This window comes from Cynoglossus semilaevis, chromosome 2 (genome assembly GCF_000523025.1).
Source record: "Cynoglossus semilaevis isolate Cse_v1.0 chromosome 2, Cse_v1.0, whole genome shotgun sequence".
NCBI lineage: Eukaryota > Metazoa > Chordata > Actinopteri > Pleuronectiformes > Cynoglossidae > Cynoglossus > Cynoglossus semilaevis.
Genome location: NC_024308.1, coordinates 15,689,381 through 15,708,167, shown reverse-complemented (window position 1 = coordinate 15,708,167; position 18,787 = coordinate 15,689,381). Strand labels below are relative to the sequence as shown.

Genomic DNA, 18,787 nt, shown 5'->3' with positions numbered 1-18,787 from the left:
GCAGCCGCAAAAGTCTGCTGTTTGCAGCCAATAATGGAGCCAGCTTTTCTCATTAGCTTGTTCAGTCTAGCCTTTAGAGCCGCTGGCTTTAGTGCTGCTCTCCAGCAGACTGGAGTCTAGAAAACGTGGCTACAACAGACTGACAGAAGATCTCCAGCACCTTAATGGACACATACACACAGGAGCCATTTCAGAAAATGAAGTCCATGTACCGGCCCCCACGTCCCCCCAGTTCACTGTTAATGTGGCCTTCAAGGTATCTCACCAAGAATTTATAGTCAGGGTGGAGAAGGTATCTCACCAAGAATTTATAGTCAAACAAACAAACAAACAAACAAGCGTTTCTCAATCAATTTCTTCTAAGTTTCTCTCTGAGCTTTTTTTAAAATGTTTATTTATCAGTAATTAAAACCGCAGTTGTCTGTTTTCAGTTGTAGAAAGTTGTCATTTTTCCGGGTTTTGGTGTGACCAACGGGGGCCAAAATGTTATTTATGGAAATGATATGGTTTCTTGACGCCTAGTAACATGCTTTGGTAAACAAAATAAAGCAGTGAGCACAGCTGGATTGTTTACGCACCTGTTTAACAGCCGGCAGCTGGTTTCCGTGCCTCAACGTTCAAATGGTATACGAGCCACTCAGTGCTCCACCCACCTGTTCCGTGGAGGAGGATCTGAGGACGTCTCCTATCTCATTTTATTCGTTTGTTATATAAAAAAAAACAACAACCCAGAGCCGAGATCGTATCTTTAAAGCAGTCATCTCCAGAGCAACTGCAAGTTAACAGTGATACTCACAGTACTCACAATACTCAGGTGATAAGAAAATTAAACATCTGCAGTGATTACAAATTACTACTGATTACGTTGCCATAAATCTCCCATAAATTTATTAGGAAAATCTTGTTCCGTCATTACAATGTACAGTGTTAAAACTAGCATCTGGTTTGCATGGGAACTAGCTGGCGAGCTAGCGTTTGTGGGGTTTTTTTTTTTGTTTTTTTTTTACTTTTTGCCCATCGTGTTGGCTCCCATGCCTAAGCCTGATTACGACGTTACCACTGTGTTAGCGTAGGTGAGTGACGTACAGTAGGTACTGATGTATGGAATGTGAGGTTCGACTTGTACTTTCGTTTTATCAACCAATGTTCTTACTGGTTTGGACACGTCATAATAGGCTAAACTAGTGATTGTATGTGTATACTGAGCCAGTGAGCCATGACCTATAAAAAAAAGTATAACCAACAAGGTGTTATCACATGATGTATAAAAAAAAAAGAAAAAAAAAGAATAACCAACATGGTGTTATCACATGATAAAATCATTGATGATTGTTTAACATGATCCTAGAGTATTTATTTGCCTAGCCCTAGTTAAAGTACAAAAGCTTTACTATTACTGCGTGGTGTGTTACGAGATATTTTCAACAGTTGGCAGCATGTCCATGGAGGTCATGTAATCCAAACCTGGGTTTAAACACATATTTCCAAGACATAATCACACATGGATGAGTAAGAGATCTTTGAACACACTTCGATGTTTTCTTTTGAAACCTGGCTGACACTCTTTGTAATCTGGTGGACAAAAGGTGGTTGGAATCAAATTACTATTAAGCATTTCTTCTAACAACTCAAAGGTTGGGGTTGATCATAGCCTCAGGTTGAGGACACTTTTTTTTTTTCTTCCCATTGTCAGATCTTAGCTCATCACACAAAAAGTACCGAAATGGATTCGGGGGAGTAATCCAACTGTATGGCCTTGAGCGCTGTTGCTTTACAAGGTTGCGTAGTTTACCATAGAACAAAGGAAGTCCAGCTAATCCGCCCGGTAACACGATCTCCCTTGAAATGATTCCCTCGTATCTGGGGGTCTCACTCGCACACACATATTTGAATCAGTTTCTCAAAGACAGTCTAACATCTAAAAGGTCCAGTCCCTCATCACTGGCTAAAAAAGTGAAATCCGATCTGGCAAAGAAACTCACACTCTTGCACTCCACCCTCCATGGGGGCTACAGTGTGGTGGGTACGAGGCCTTGAAAGTGCGAGACTCTGAAAGAAAGTGGGTTGTGTTCAGTATCGATTAGTATTTGATCCCTGCCAGTCGCCTTCCTCCCGTGTCTCCCTGCTGACTCCACGTTGACCTTCACTGACTGTCTGTCTCCGAACACGTCCGTGCACACTGAGCATTAGCGGTGCTCCTTAACGTGAGCGTGATGACTTGCTTCTAATGGAGATGGTGTGAGATCCTGTAGGGGCCCTGCAGAAACACAAAGAGAGAAGAAAAGAGGAAAAACTAAAGGAAGGCTTTGGGCATGTGATGGAAGACAAATGAAGTGGTTCAATGGGTCCATTATGAGCTGAGGGTGGTGGTTGAGTGATGTATGACAAAGAAGAGGCTTTTAGGAGAGGTGCATGTGGATGTGAGAAGGCATAGCTGTATCAGTCAATCTGCTTAACCAGCTTCGTGCTCCGGGCCTGTTTACCACTTTCTCCCTGGCCACACTTTTCGTGTCTAATCAGCCTTACTGGGGAAGTGTTATTAGCGGTACAACGGAGGCTTCTTTTCAAAAGTTCAATAATGAATTTTAAAAATTTAATCCATGCAAATCTAGCTCTGGGCCACACTTCCTTCTTTTATTGATGTATCCAGTAATCCAGTTCCTGTTTGTGCCAGATTACAACAGCATAGTATAGTTGACATTTTCACAGTAGCCTATAACATTGGTGTTGATGTTGTTATGTCACGACCTTGTTGTCTCAAGTGTAGACAGATTAGTGCTTAGTGATTGACTATTATTCCAGCAGAAAATATAGATTTATATAAATCAATAACTCCACCCATGACCCCAGGCTGCTGCAAGTGCATTAAACACCACTACTGATCAAGGCGCAGGAGTTATGTTTCAGACTTCACAGGAGTCTGATTCTTTTGGGGGTGTCAAACATATGGCCCGTGGGCCAGAACCGGCCCGCTAGGGGGTTCAATACGGTCCATTTGATGAATTTTAAAAAATGAAAAAAAATGCACATGTGGTTCAATACGGTCCGTTTGATGAATTTTGAAGAGGAAAAAAATGCACATGAAACACTTAATGTCAGAGATGATGTCAGATTATATTTCATTAAATATGTATATTTTGTAAATATACTTTGCATGAAAACAAAAGGGAAGACATAGACTTATTATTATAACTTTGCATGAAAACAAAAGGGAAGACAGACTTATTATTATTCACAGGTAATTAATGTTTAACTGTAGTGGTCCCGTCCACTTGACGTCTAATCAGGATGTATGTGGCCCCTGAACTAAAATGAGTTTGACACCCCCTGGCATATACATTTGTGTTTCCATCACTAGACCACTGCATAAGTCACCTGACATAAATATCCAATAGTGGGTCTTATAACACAACTCTGACACCCACACTTACAGGACCTTGGTCGGCCATTATTTTATATATTGTTATTATAAATACAAAACTGTTCTTGTATTTGCAGATATGTGTTGGGGGGGTTCAATCTTATGGTCATTGTTTTTCAAAAGTCGCCACATTTCTACATATTTCTTTCGCTTCCAATCTGGCATCCAATTAACTTCTCCTTGTCCGTTCGAGTGCATTCTTCTGTTGAGTTTCACCTCGTGTCCCCGTTTGCTCTCCTTACCCCCCGCATACTTCCCCCATACGCTTCATTTGCGCTTCCGCTTTTCGTTGGAACTGTTAAATGTTGTTTTATAGTTCTATTTGCTGCTCTGCTCTAGTCACGGTAATAGAACTGCTTCTTCCTACATAGACAACAGTTTCCAGGGTAACAGAGACAGGGAGGGGAGGCGCAGGGTGGAGCGAGGTTGGGGAAGGCCACAGAGTGCAGCGCCGCGTAGTCAATTTTATTCTCCGAGTGTGCTGGCCCCATTTCTTTCTGTGTGTGTGAGACACAAACGCACACACGCACACACGCACGCTCGCATCTAATATCTGAAATTGGACATTGGAAATGTTTAACTGTGATATATATATGCACTAACAGAGGTTTCATTTAATTTGTGCAGTTGCATTTACTGGTTTCAAAATGAGATGACTGTTGGCTGCTTATTTCAGAGGGTGAGTAGGTGATGACATTTCAGTACTAAAATACAAAACAGACTAGCGTTTGAATCAAAAAGGAGCATGAACTGAAATACTTCTCAGCCAATTTCTGGCAATTCCCTAATCTCTCCATCTCATGTTTTAATATCTCAGGAAGTCACCCGCCTCTGGGTTAGGGTTAGCCTTCACGGCCTGCAGCAGTGACCATTTTTGTCAGTGGTTGAATAAAGGAATGGAGCACGAGCACAAGAACACAGATAGAGTCAGTAGACTATATATATAGTTTCTTTGCTTTAGAATTTTTTTTTTCACATTGTGTCATGGGTGTCAAACATATGGCTCGTGGGCCAAAACCGGTCCGCTGGGGGGTTCAATTTGGCCCACTTGATGAATTTTGGAGGTGAAAAAATGCACACTTGACTATACTATATTTCATTGAATTTGTTGAATAATTCATAATAATTGATTAATTTATTGATAATTGTTTGAAATATATGACATTTTATTTGGGTATATGTCAAAACATTGAACATTTATAGTTATGTATAGGTAATTATCTTGTGATTGTACTGGTCCGGCCCATTTGGCATCTAATCACTTTACCAGGAAGAGCTCTCTCAACTGATGTAGCTACAAAGACACGTCATGTGATGCTTCTTAAATTAAATCATCAAAATCTGATGAACTCGGTAAGAGAGGGAAGGAGATTACAGCGTTTACTGTAAATTGCACGCCTTTAAGGATCACTGTATACACTTTTATCCTCAGTTCAAAAGCACTTTGTGTCAGATCTTGGTGATTATTTGTGAAGTGCAGCAAAAAGACCCTGGACTGGTGTTTAGAGGAATAAAATAATAAGAAGTCCAACACAAGTAAAAATACAGTCAGAGAACAGTCCTATCAGTGAAAGATTGTTAGGCTAGAATTTAAGAGGGTGAATGAAAGAAAATCATCTATTTTTTTATGATTATCTGATCGTTAATTATTATATTAAAATATTAAAAAGAATAGGATGAAATGTTCATTTATAACTTAAATACCTTTGATGACAGGGCCCTGCTTTTTTTTTGATACAGTAATCGAGTGACAAGTTTGACTAAAAAAATGAAATGTTTTTAAATTAACTTCTGCTCATATTTGCATATCCATTAAATTTGAATAATAGAGAGAACAGGATTCTTCGGGAAATCATGTTTAAATCATGTGGGGACTACTGCTCTGGTAATTAAAGGACAAGTCCACAGTGGATTTTCAAAACTATAAAAAGTATAAAATGATACCTTTGTATATTTAACAATATTATTCTACTATAAAAGCTGGGCATGGTAAACCTGAAAAGGTCAAAAGGTCAAAACGAAACTAGTAAAGTGAGCTGTAATTTTCCCCCCAAAATATATAATTTAAATGAATGAAAACATAAAAATGAATATAATAAATATACCATCAACACACATCGTCACTTAAGATAAAACTATTTTACCAGCAATGTTGTCGTTTCAGCTTCAGATCAGACGTCTTGCTGCTTAGCTTAGCAGCCGACAACACATTAGCTAGTGCTAACGGCTAAATCAGTTTAATGGTATTAATAAGCAGAACACACAGATATACAAGTATTAACTGTGAGCCAGTAGCACTGGAGTTGGGCTCTGTAAAATTCCTGCTCTGAAATGAACCATTTTCGTTCCCTTGACCGTCTTATTATTCCAACCAGAGGGACTGTTTAGTGTTAACCAGCAACAACAGTTGTCTTGTTTTCCTGGGCCGAGCGATGATGTAAAGTTGAGTCGAAGCTGCAGCCTGTGACTATTTCTAAAAGGCTGATTCTCATTCAAATACGTTTTTGACACTTGAGCTTGAACTTTGGATCGAACTTGAGACAAAAACCGACAGCCTACTGTTGACAGTCTCCTCTTTGTGATGCTGGTTTTTGTTGATATCTCGGCTTCTTCTGTATCACCCCCTTGTTGTTTTTTTTATGAGGACCAGTGTAACATGCTGTGATGTAATCACAGCATGGACAGGTTGGTAGCTACAGGTAGCCATGGTAATGACAGACGCGTAGTAACAGCCAGATATTCCATGTGATTAAATTCGTTATTTAAATTAATTAAATTGTCATGTAAAAAAACAATACTAGAAAGTCAACGACTTGCTTCAAGAACACATGAGATACCTCCCCTGTATTTTGATATTCTAACAGGGTGCACCTGATTTATGTAACCGTTGCAGTTGCCCCTCTTCCAGTGGCTCAGCGGTAGATTCGCGGTAGACTCATGACATCACGTCTATAATCAGACGAGTGTAGTATTTGCTGTCCACCGTCCTGGTGCCAGTAGACCTCTGTGTGTTATTCCTGATCACTGTAATAGTATCAAGTTTCTATAAAAGGAGATGAAAGGGTGGTGTTACCCTTGTGGCTGGCCGGGGCACTGCAACTAGTTTCTGCAAATGAAGGGTGAAGTTTTGAAGGGTGAGCTCAAAAAAAGCAATGCAGTACAGGGCGAGAGAGAGAGAGAGAGAGAGAGAGAGAGGGAGAGAGAGCATGGCTATATATAGTCTGATCTAAGTGTAGATGGGGCCAGGCAGAGAGACAGGTGCAGCAGCTGGCCATTATGGAAGAAGAGTTTAGCTGTCAGAGGCTAATAATGGGTCCTCCTCTGACATGTACCTATACTAACCTACCTCACCGCCTATATTTAGCTTTGATTTTGTGCCAGTGGCCTCAGGTTGTCATGCACTTGCGTTCTTGCAAGCGTATAAATGTGTTTAGCGGGGGGATGTTTAATGGTAGGGGTTCGGACGATGGACTAGGATAGAAGTGTTTGGTTCTTGGATGCCAATCATTTACTGTATTTGTCTGACCCTCTGGGCACTACTTCTCACAATTATACAAAAGCAAAGTATTGGATAGCATTAGCTGGTCTCTGTCCAGGAGATGTAGTATCTACCGTAACAATTTTGTTAAAAAAGTGATGCTAGTTAATCTGAGTTCCTCCCTTGAAAATCTGCACACATGTCAATCTGACAGATTTGGTGTCCAGTACAGAACGTTATTGGAGGGGCCTCTATTTGCGGGACTCTGCCGTGTCCTTTTGTTCCCTTGCCTGTTCATGTGACAAAGGACGGTCTCCTTAGGGAGAGTCTAGAGAGTCGAGGACTAGTCAGAGTTTCACGCTGCTAAGCTTTGGCCTTATTTGACTAAATTGCTGTGTCACCACACGGAACTGTATTATAATGACATTGCCCCCGGCTTTCCAACTCCGGAATATTTTTGGTTTAAAAGTGCACTTGCTGACCAATTATTATACTTAGTTAAATACTTGTATTTGAAGATTAGCCAGTCTGCCTTTTACTATAAGGAAATAGAAAAACTTACCGACGAGCCTCGAAAGATTCAACACAACAGGTTTAGCTAGAAAAAAAGGTCCAGGAGGTAAACTTTTGTTACTTCCTGTTGCTAATTTCCAAGTTTCCGACCTGTTAATACCTTTAACTTATCTCTTTTAATGCAGAAAATATTGTAGCATTAACCTTGTGGTAATGCACGAGGTGAGAAATTTGCATTTTTTGCTGACACCATCCAGATAAGCAGTAAAATATGTGTATATATATATAATGTCCACAGGTTTTCTAACTGTGAGATGCACCGCCCCACTGCATCCAAAATGGAGATGGAAAATAAGTTCGCATACAGACCAATAAATGAGTGAAAAATGTTTAGGTATCAAACAGAAGAAAACAGAAAACAGAGCAGCAGTCATGAAAAATTCCATGAACTTTTATTTGATTCCTGCAGCACAGCATCGATCACGTTCATTCCTGTTGTCAATACCGAGTAGCACACATCGCAGTGGGTTAAATGGAAAGAAGATGGCCACACGGTGGCAAATGTTGGTATGACACTAGCCTGTGCAGCGAGATGATCACTGGTTCGCAGATGTGCTTCCTTTCGAAATACTACCTTGGCGACACCTCTAGGGATCAACACTTAGTCACATATTAAACTGTGTTCTCCACATGGAAAACACGTCCTTATTTATACTGGAACACCAATGCAGGACACAGTGTGAGTCAACATCTAAATTAGCTGTTTTTTTAGGGTTGTTTTCATAGAAGAATAAATTTACTGCTCCTCAAAAGCTTAAATAATTATACTTATAATAGCAATTAGCATTTGTTTGTGGGTATCCGTGTGGCTGTGCTTGTGTAGGGTCTCTGTGGTGTTCAGGGAAGGAGGGTTGTTGTTGTTGCTGTGTTATTTGCTCCTTGTCGGAAGCCGACATTGACACATTTAACGCAGTTCTAAGGAATTTTGCCAATCAGTGGTTGACGTCTCTGGAAATGTACATTTTGGAGATCGGCCAATATGGAGACATTGAAAACCCTTATTCAGCAAGTGTTTCTAACCCGCTGCAGGGACAATGTCAGCCCATTTGCTCACACGAGGAACGGGCGCCAATCGTTTGTCTAACTCTGCTCGTCCAACAAAACATAGAAATAAGTTGATGTAACCACCTGCGCCTCTACGAGCAACTGACGTCTTCAAATGTACGGACAGCCCTGCTATTGATTCTACATTTAGTCTTTATCTATTCATTGATTTATTTTAATTATTGTACAAAATGCCGTAGTCTCTTTTATTATTTTTTCATTATTGTACACCAGGCCATCGTCTTTTTTAATTATTGTACACCAAGCCATAGACATTTTTATTTATGTATTTTTTAATTATTGTACAACATACCATAATCTATTTTATTTAAATGTTTGTATTATTGTACAACAAGCCATAACTTTTTAATTTTTTTTTTTTTATTGTTGTACAACGAGCCATAGTCTTTTTTATTATTTTTTTTATTTTTATTCTTCTTGACCTTGCTGGAACATTAACCTATGACTGAAGCCACATGTATTTTTATATGCAGGTCCAAATGCAGCTTCCTATCAACGGGGGTCCCAAACTCAAATTAGCTGAGGGCCACTGCTGTCACCCTGAGTTCACTGGAGGGCCACCTCTGTGTTTGATGGTTAACATGAAACCCTCAGCTGTTTTTTTTTAGAAATAGTATTCTATGTTTAATGTAAAGGCTGTGTAATAATATAATGCCAGTGACTAGTACAATTTTTTTTCCAGGCCTGTAGACAAAATAAAGCATTTCAGTAGCTGAACAAATATACAAATGTTCAAACAGGACCTTAAATTAAATTATAAATAACATCTAGTCCCAGATGTGTGGGATTTGGGGCGCATGAGGTGACCCAAGAACCTTCTGTCATTGGCTCCTTAAATTCCAGATACATGTAGTTAATGTAACGGTGGTGGTGATCCTTTTTGTTTTACGTCATGGCGAAGGATTATTTTGGATTAGTTCCGTCACAGTCGTCCAGCGTTCAATGCCGCACGTTTGTTTCAGCTTTATAAAGCAGGGACGCGGGTTGCATTCAAGTGTCCACCCCGGATTGACTGCCTGACTATGTCATTGTGTTGGAGGTGAATGGTAGCAGTCAGGTTACAGTCAGACGTTGAAGTGTGAAAGAAGAACTTGAGCTCCGGTAATTGAAGACCGGGATGTTAATAGCCCCTGATAACTGTTACGTATTGTTTCTTAGTGTGATGAAACAAAACCACCTGCTGTGTCCACAAACACCGCAAAGTGGGACCACGGGCTGAGCCAACTTTGATTTGAAGAGTTTATTTATCAAAGAAAAACCAGTTTTCTTTTCACTGGCTCGGGGTTGCTTGGGGTTGCGTTTTCCCATTTTGATGCAAAACAGTCAGCTGAGAGTTCGTGTCAAAAGATATATTGTTTCCTGCCCTGCCTTTTGGCTTCAGATTGCATCAGATTAGGAATGTTCTCTGGTTCCTGTAAAGTGTGTTGCAGCCATTTAAAAAGAATTGTGGGGGGGGGAGGAATTTGTCTCACCAGATTTGATACATAAGTGTTGCACGAGTTACAGTGTTTTGACTGTTGCTAAGTGTAACGCAGAGTTTACCAGTGACCTTTAGTTGACTCATAAATTGTCAGCTAGACACTTCACCTTCAGGGCCGTGCAGCCTGCCTCAGGTCTCATGGGGGGGAATGCACCATTTAAACCATTACAGTGTAATCCGAGAGTATGGGGTTGGATGCGTTCCGTGTCGGGAGGCAGCGGGTGACTCTTTATCTGGTCTCTCTTTTCAGTTCAGAGGGCCTAGGCCGTGTCACATGCGGGGTTTGAGTGATGACACAGAGTTTAAAAAAATGTAGCTGTGATATCTGTTTAAGTACAGATGATGAATAAGAGAGAACTGGAGGAGTATAAATGCCTAGGGCAAAGACCTCAACCTTTTTTGTACCAAGAACCGATTGGCTGGTATCACCCATTACTGCAGACCAAGCCATCGTTGAAGGATCATCAAATTTCCAAAATAAAACATCTTTTAGCCTTTGTTCTGTCAGTATCAGAGTCTGAATGACCTTTGACCTGTTTTTTTGAAACACTGACAGATTATCTTTGAATGAAAAAAGTAAAGGGATATGACTGGATTCTTTTGGAATGAAGTCAGTTAGTAAAACCGAAGTACATTTTTTAACTGTGTCCCACTGCGGCCCGGTACCAAATGACCTACGGTCCAGCACCGGTCCCTAGACTGGGGCTTGGGGGCCCCTGGTTTATTTAACCTTTGGTTTCTCAAATAAAGTGTAAGCACTACAGTAAGATACGTGAGTAGAGAAGAAAAGCGTGAAAACAAAAGGCATTTATTCCTATGTCTTCACAAACATGTTTTTTCCTCTGTCTTTTAGCAAGGCTGTAAAAGAGGAGATGAGGAAGACTGCTTGAGCCTAGGAAAAGAAACTAATAAAAGGCTTGAATGACTAGTAATTGCAAAAAAAAAAAAAAAAAAAATGGTGCTGGAAAATTTTACCGTCTTTTTTAATAATGTATTCCAGCCTTTTAAACCTATCCCTGAGATTAGTTTGACGTTGTTAAAATGGTTTCACAGCAGAGAACAACACAGTTAAATGCAGATATTTGACATTTTCCGTCACGGGCAACATCATTAGAACTGCCTGAAAAAAGATAAATAGACGCATATGTTGATTTAACAGACACGGGAGACCAATCATTAGAATGGAGCGCTCGGGCGTCTTCATCGCGTGTTCCGTCTCATTAGAATGGAGCGCTCGGGCGTCTTTATTGCGTGTTCTGTCTTCTCCACCGATGTTGGGGCCTCCTCGTTCATGTTCATGAATTGAAGGCTTCGCCATTGATTTCTTTATGTAAATGTTGGCACACATGCCGTCCTCTGCACGGGCAGACAAACAAACAAGCTGCACGCCTTCCCGTTTCTCGCACATTTTAACAGATGCCTCCCCCAGTGGCACCGAGCACGATGCGCTGCCCCAGTTTTCTCGCCCGCAGTCTCCTCTCATCCACAGCAGACAGCCTCGTGGTCTGTTTATCAGTCAGCATTAGGCTGTTTTAGCCGGGCAGATGCTAACCCATGGGCTGAATAGCTTCATCCTTTGGAGGCGAAGGCTATATCAGGTCACTAGAAACCCGTATAACGTTAGATCTTCATTTTGGAAAGTGGATTTTAAGGCTAAATAAACTCCTTTTTGTGTCTCTTCTTTCGAATGCTCGCTGCCCGCCTGCCACCGCGTCCGTTTATTCTCCCTCTTCGCCTTTGTCGTGTATGGAATGAGGATGGTTTGGAATCTGAATAATTAGCTAGTTGGCCATTAATTATGAATGGATGTGGGTTCTGTGGGAGCCAATGAGTGGACCTCATACAGAGACTCATCTATTAAACAACATAGATATGCAGGCTTTTGATTAAAGACAGAGAGGAAACGGGCGGATCAATAGAGACTGTTAGAGACAGGGATGAAAGATACGGAAGACAGAAAGACACTGGAGTGACACATGGACAGGTCAAAGACAGAAGACAATTTGTTGTGCGTTGAAATATATCTGCTATAACGAATCTCTTCTTCTTTCCCGAACTGCTCTTCTCTCCCAACGCTTCGTTACTCTCGCCTGTCTGTTACTCCTCATCTTCTCTCACCTCCCGCCTCTCACCACTCTGTCACGACTTCTGTCACTTGTTAAACATGTTTATTTCATCAGCGGGTGTCCTGCGTCCAAACGGGAAAAAACACAAAATGAAACTGAACTTACCGTCAAGGCTCGGCTGTGCTAAACTATTCTAATCCATATGTTAAATCGAAATGTTTAAACCGAAGAGCGATACAGAGAGATAAATGTGATCACTGCAACTGTTGCTGCTTTTCAAACTGGAAATGGTGTCTCTTTTTCGGAAGCTGAGAAAAATAGGAAAAATGTGCACGGTGGAGTCCCAGCTGCTGGGAGGGTAAAGGGACACTCAATACTGGACACTGCTGCTCGCTGATAAAAGACAAATGTTTGTGTTGGTACCTGTTCAGAAACAAATGGAAAACAGATACATAAATATATAACTTCCTGCTGCTCTCAAGACGCCTGTTAAATGTTATGAATGCGGCGCTGGGCTCTGAGGGTAACTTGTGTCCTACTGTAATAAACTAGATAAAATGTCAATGCCCCGGCAGTGGCAATAAAAACAAACAACAAACCCATTAATCACACTTGATCATGCAACTAATCCTGATTGAATAGGGGCACCCCGAGGAATGGCTTTGACAGCCTGACGCGAGCGGTCTTGGAAAAACTGGCCGTGGTAGCGACGCCATAATTCTGTGTTTTATTTAAGACAGTGACATTCAGTGTTCTGGTGGCAGAGCTTTAACAAGAGCGGTGACGTCATCGAGGGCTTTGGGATTTAATGGTCAGCCGCTTTTTCAAGTGTACTCTGCTGCAGCTATTTTAGACTTACACACCCACGCTTTTAGGTCCAGTTGTATTTGTTTGAACGGTCCTTCTTAGAAAATGCCCGGTTACTTCTGTTTCAGCAAATGTACACATCTTCAAGGATCGATCCAACGATTATTATTGCCTCCGTGCAACTGGTCGGCTCTATATTTTAGGAAGAGGCAAAACATTAGCGCAGCTGGAAAAATGAAAATGATCCTGTGCCGTCTTTTGTTCTTTTCCAGTTTCTGTGTGCATCATCTGCCCTCTGTGTCTTTCCCCCCGAAGGCTGCAGCTCTGCTTTCTTGGCATTGTTTTGTGCAGCAACTTGCCTTGTTACATAGCATTAGCCTCATTATTCCAACCCTCTTCAAAGCAGTTCACTCATCATGACCCGAGGATGAAGGAGACATTCTTTCGGGCTTCTTTGGGGAGTCAACAAACCCAGCTCCACAAGCCAACTGGCCTCTGCTGCGTCAGTCACAGCCAAACCTGCTGCTTGCTGCTTTTTTTTTTTTTTTTCGTAATGATTTTATGCATGAGCACAAGCTTTTGCTCTCTACATTAAAATGGTTGATTCTCGGACAAATATTTTACAATCGAAATTGCAGTGTCTGTGTGTTTTGTCTGTGTGATAGATGGCTTGTAATAAGCCTTCGCACAATGGAGTTCTTTGTTTATGGCCATGTCCGAGCCATGCAGGGAAACACGGCCTGGAGCTATCTACAGCAGATGATATTTTGTTTTTAACAGAAAAAGTGTCTTTTACATTTAAATAATTTCTAGTCAAGACTCAGAGCGTGATTCCTACCTCTGTATGTGTAAAATATTAGGTTCATTTGTGCAAATCCATCCACCAGTCTGTTTAACAGACCATCCAATCATCCATCCATCCATAAAGCCAGCCATTTATTCCCCGTAATCCCATTCTGCCACTCCAAGCAGTCAATCACATTCAGACCCAAAATCTAAGCTAACGTCCGCTCTGCACGTTTTCAGACTCTGCAGAATTGTGCATTTCCTCACAGAAACTAAAGTTGGGATTTGAAACAGTGATCTTTTTGCTGTATGGCAGTGCTTTGTGTTCAGCCAGGCTTCTGTGACCCAAACGTCTTTGTCATCTTTGAGTTAATTCCTCCTCCATAATAGATGTGTTCTTGTAGAGACCCTGCTCTTGCAGAGAACCAGTTCCCCGTGGTCCGGTTCCTTTGAATTGTTACGTTGATCGATTAATGATTCTGCTTGAGTCTTGGCTTTGAGCCCTCACAACATGATGTCGAGGCAGAAGCGGTCTGAAGTCCGGTTGCATGTCACATCTGAGTGTTGACGAGAACAAAGCAGGCCAAATGCGTAGACTGCAGCATGCAGGGCTAAGCAGCGACACACCATGTATCGGTCGTCTTTACGTATACGCTACCGGTAGCATGGTGCTAATGACTGTGGTTGTAGAAGTTGCAACACGGTGTTTTCTGTCTTTAATTTCCTGTTGTGTTAAACCCATCCTGTGCTGTCGTTTGTTCGTATAATCGACAAACGGATATACGGAATTGAATCGAAAGGGATGTTGATGATGGAATTTAAATAGGTATCCATTGGGCCACATGCCCCATTGGCTAAGCTAGCAGTTGTGGGTTCACTTCCCAGGCCACATGCCCCATTGGCTAAGCTAGCGGTTGTGGGTTCACTTCCCATTTGGCGTGTAGGTAATACTTTTCAGTCGGTTCCATATTGTAGGGGTTAGCATGCCTGCCTCGGAAGCAGAGAACAGAGAGTGCTGGGTTCGATTCCCACAGGAATCACATGCTTGGGGCCTGTTAACAGCATATCTTCTTCTTTACACAACAATTTCCCAATTATTGGATCAATATAGTACTTTTTTTTTATATATGTATATATATATTTTAAAGATGTTACTTGACTAGAAGTCTGCCTTAAATAAAGTGCCTTTTATAAAACTTCTCCAATTTGTGGTCATAACAGAACGTTCTAAACAACAATCTAACATTGGCTTAGGGCCGTCATGCAGCTACCAACGTCTTCAACCAACTCTAATTTACTGTAAGGATAAAAGACAGAAATGAAGACGAAAGAATGAAGACAACTTAAGACTTGAGATTGTGGTCTGAATGTGATCCCTGATTGATGTGCGATGTCAGTTCTTTTGCAGTGGTCCCGCAATTGATGTGTAAACACCATTTCTTTGGGTAAATGTCTGTGATGTCAGAACACCGGTACATCATTAAATGTGTCAAAAAGGAGTTTTCAATTCAGTGTTATTGATTTACCTCTGGGGATGAACAAAAATGGAAGCTCAGGCTGCGATGGCTGTCCTTATCTTGTCATGAGCAAACAGTTTTTACTGAGAGCATGTTATTACTACGCCGCTGCTGCTGCTGCTGCTGCTGCTGCCTCTTCTCTATCTTACCATTTGTCTCCAGCTGAAACCATCTAACCCTCCATTTTGTTTTTATCTCCTCGTGTCATCTCACTCTGCCTTGAAATTCATTTACGCATCAATTTTCCCTTACGCTTTCCTTGCCTTTCTGTCCTTGTGTCATCCGTTTCCTTTTGTGTGATTTTTTTTTTTTTTTCAATTTCTCTCCATCCCACCGCTAGATTGATGTCACAAAAGCCTTTTCTTCTTTACTTTTCCATGAGGGCTGACTAGGTTTAACATCTGTCCTTCAGCTTTGGTCACGTCTCAGATGCAGATGGAAAATGTCGAACTAACAAATCCTCCTCCCCAGCATGCACTGCCTCTAAACTGTTAAATACTGATCTTCTTGTAGGACCTACAATGTTGGTAATGGAAGGGTCCCCAACCCCAGGTCCGTGGACCAGTACCCGTCCGTCGGTTATTTGGTATCGGGCCACAATGAAAGTATTATTTACTTAGTTTCAAAATAAATTGGTAATTTACATTTACTTTCCTTATTTGAGGATAATCTAGCAGTTTTCAAAGTGATGCTTATTTCAGACTCCGATGCTAACAGAATAAAGTCTAAAAGACAACTTATTCCGAAAATGTATGCAGTATTACCCGGTCCATGGTACAAGCTACGATCAGTCAACCGGTACCACTGGTTTATAGTACATCATTTGCAGCGTCTTCAGAAGTCTGTCTGTAGTGGGCGTTGTTTCACTGGTTAGTGACCAGAAACAGCACTAAGAGGACTGTATATTTGGATGACAGTAAAGATTCATCGATTGACCGGGCAGTGATAGGAATCAGATGTTCTTTTAACATGATCATCCATGACTGGCGACCAGCCTATAATCACATTTTTCTGGTTTTGTCTGAGTACAGGAAGGGGGAAATGCAAGCTAACCCCAGAGCAATTGATTTGACAGTTGACATTTGGACAACAAGTACTCAGTTTAATGTCCATGCTGGGTCAAACGGCTCCATTGATAGACACTGAATAATGCAGAACTATTGAAAAAGATTATATTATGGTGTCTGTTTCTAATTTAGTACCTCCATCCAGTCACACAGCCCTTTATTTTGAAAGTTGTTGAACTGAAGGAAAAACCTATGACATGTTTCCCAATGACTTGTTCCTTTTTCTAATGTTGTAAATGAGGAAATCAGATTTAGGAAAAAAAAAAGTGTACTGTATGACAGTTCACACCAAAAAATCCAAAACTTGCAGAGTGATGCTTTATCAGAGGTGTCACACTCAATACAGTTCCCCTTGACTGGGGAAGACTGTATAGATGTAACTACTCCATAATGTATTATTAGTTGTTTCTGCAATTGATTATTATTTATATAAGTTACTAATATTGTTCACTGCTATGGAATAAAAATGATATTTACCAGGTGAAGAAACTCTGCTGTATGGACTTTATTAAGTTTTTTTAAGCTCCCGCAGGCCATACTACATGACTTGGCGGGCCTCATTTGGCCCCCGGGCCCTGAGTTTGATAATAACATAATGGTTCAGGAGCCGGACCAGTACAACCATACCATAGTTACCTATAAATAACAAAAACAACGCTTTTACCTTTTGTTTTTATGTAGTACAAGTACAAATATATTCAATACATCTTCATATTTAATGAAATATAATTTTACACCACATTACCAGAACATGAAGTGTTTGTGTATTTTTTTATTTTCAAAATTCATCAAGTGGGCCGGATTGACACTTCAAGCGGTCCGGTTTTGGCCCACGGGCTGTATGTTTAACACCCCTGTTTTAGATGGATGTAATAATATCACTCAGTTAATATTACGGTTGTTACCGTAACACAGTGAACATGTGAACCTGAAGTAGCGCCGGTTATACAGCCAGATCGCACTGTCTGACAGCAGTCGGGAGAAACGACCTTCAGTACCGCTCCTTCAGGCATTTTAGGTGTTCTAGTCTGCTGCCGGACGAGCTGCCCAGGTCAATGATGGTATCCTACAGGGGGGTTACGGACGGGTTGTCCATCAGAGATGCTAACTTGTTTACCGTTCTCCCCTCTCTCACCACCTCCACTGAGTCAAGAGGCCACTCCAGGACAGAGCCGGCTTTCCTTATCAGTCTGTCCAGCCTCTGCCTGCCTGCCTGCTGCCGAGATTCCATTGGCCCAGCATACCACACAAAAAGTCGGAAAAGGTTTTAGGGAGTGCCCCTTGCATTCCAAAAGACCTGTCTCCTCAGCAGGTAGGGTCTGCTCCCACCCTTCCTGTAGAGAGCAGTCGCATGGTAGTTTAGTTTAGTTTATGTCTTTGTATCAGAAATCTGTACACTAAACAACCGACTGCTGATGTGTATGTTAGAAAGTGCCTGGCTCGGAGCCTGTTTATGGAGCTACGCCGTTCTCTTGTGTGTATGAGTTGCTCTCTAGCATAGCCGTTTGAGGTGGTCATAAAGACCAGGAGAGGGTATAAATAGTGACCTCTCACAGTAAAGAGGTCAGTTAAATTTAAGAGGTACCTTAACGAGGCCTGTGGACTAACCTGTGGTAAGAGGATCACTGCTGTCCAGGAATGGGTTGATGGAACAAATACAAAGGACTTACAGTATCTAGATACTGTATTTGTTTGTCTCAGTCTGTATATACACAGTACAATGACAACAAAGGCGATTCTTCTTCTTCTTCTTCTTAATCCCTACCTGATACGCAGGCAATGCTGTCGTTTTTACGAACATGTTACAACAGGGAGGATCGATAGCTAAGTAAAAACAGGCTTCATGCTATGAAGGTTGGAGAGAGGGAGTAAAAGGGAGGGAAATACGCGAAAAGAGAGAGAAAGGGGGGTGGGGGGGGCAGACAGCAAGGGGAGAGAAAGCGAGAGACAAAGTGGCCCTGGGGCATCTGTGCAGCAGGGAAACCCTGGAGATCTGTCGATACACAGGCAGGTGGTTGTTGTAGGATCAATTCAGGCCGAGGGCATTGTTTCTCTCTTCTAATTGCCGTGTGCCCTGACAGTGCACCCTACTTTGTGTGCATACATCAGCATGCTGCTATATTTTCCAATTTTTGTTTTTTTAGGTCTCAACAGTTGAAAAGCCAGCAGCTGTTCCTGTTTCAAAGACCGCAGGCCACTCGCTGTAAATTTACAACATCACGTTGTCACAGTTTTACAGAAGTTCACCAAATCATAAATGCCAGTTTATGGCATTTGTGTTCAGGCGGGAACACGTGTTGCCTTTACCTGCTGTTCACTGAGCAGTCAGCAGCAAATTGTTTGGGTATTGTGTGGGTTGTAAATGCAGCCACTACGACTTCCTCACGGTGTATCTTATGTCAGAAATCCGGATCAGACATTTTTAAAGTACACACTGCAGCGTGTGCTCGTGAATGCTGCGGAGACCGTCCAACGCTGTTGCTCCATTAAGTCATTTTCCGCAGAGTGGTTTTGTTTTATCAGTTTC

At 41.5% G+C, this 18,787-nt stretch overlaps 1 long non-coding RNA gene across 1 annotated transcript in view; it reads left to right on the top strand.

Annotated features, from left to right (window-relative positions):
* The window catches only part of LOC112486775 (uncharacterized), a 45,164-nt gene extending 26,800 nt beyond the window's left edge, over window positions 1–18,364 (top strand). The window contains exon 3 of the long non-coding RNA XR_003049251.1: window positions 17,414–18,364. This is a non-coding gene — a long non-coding RNA (uncharacterized LOC112486775). The remainder of the gene's footprint in view (window positions 1–17,413) is intronic.
* Window positions 18,365–18,787: the final 423 nt, after the last annotated feature.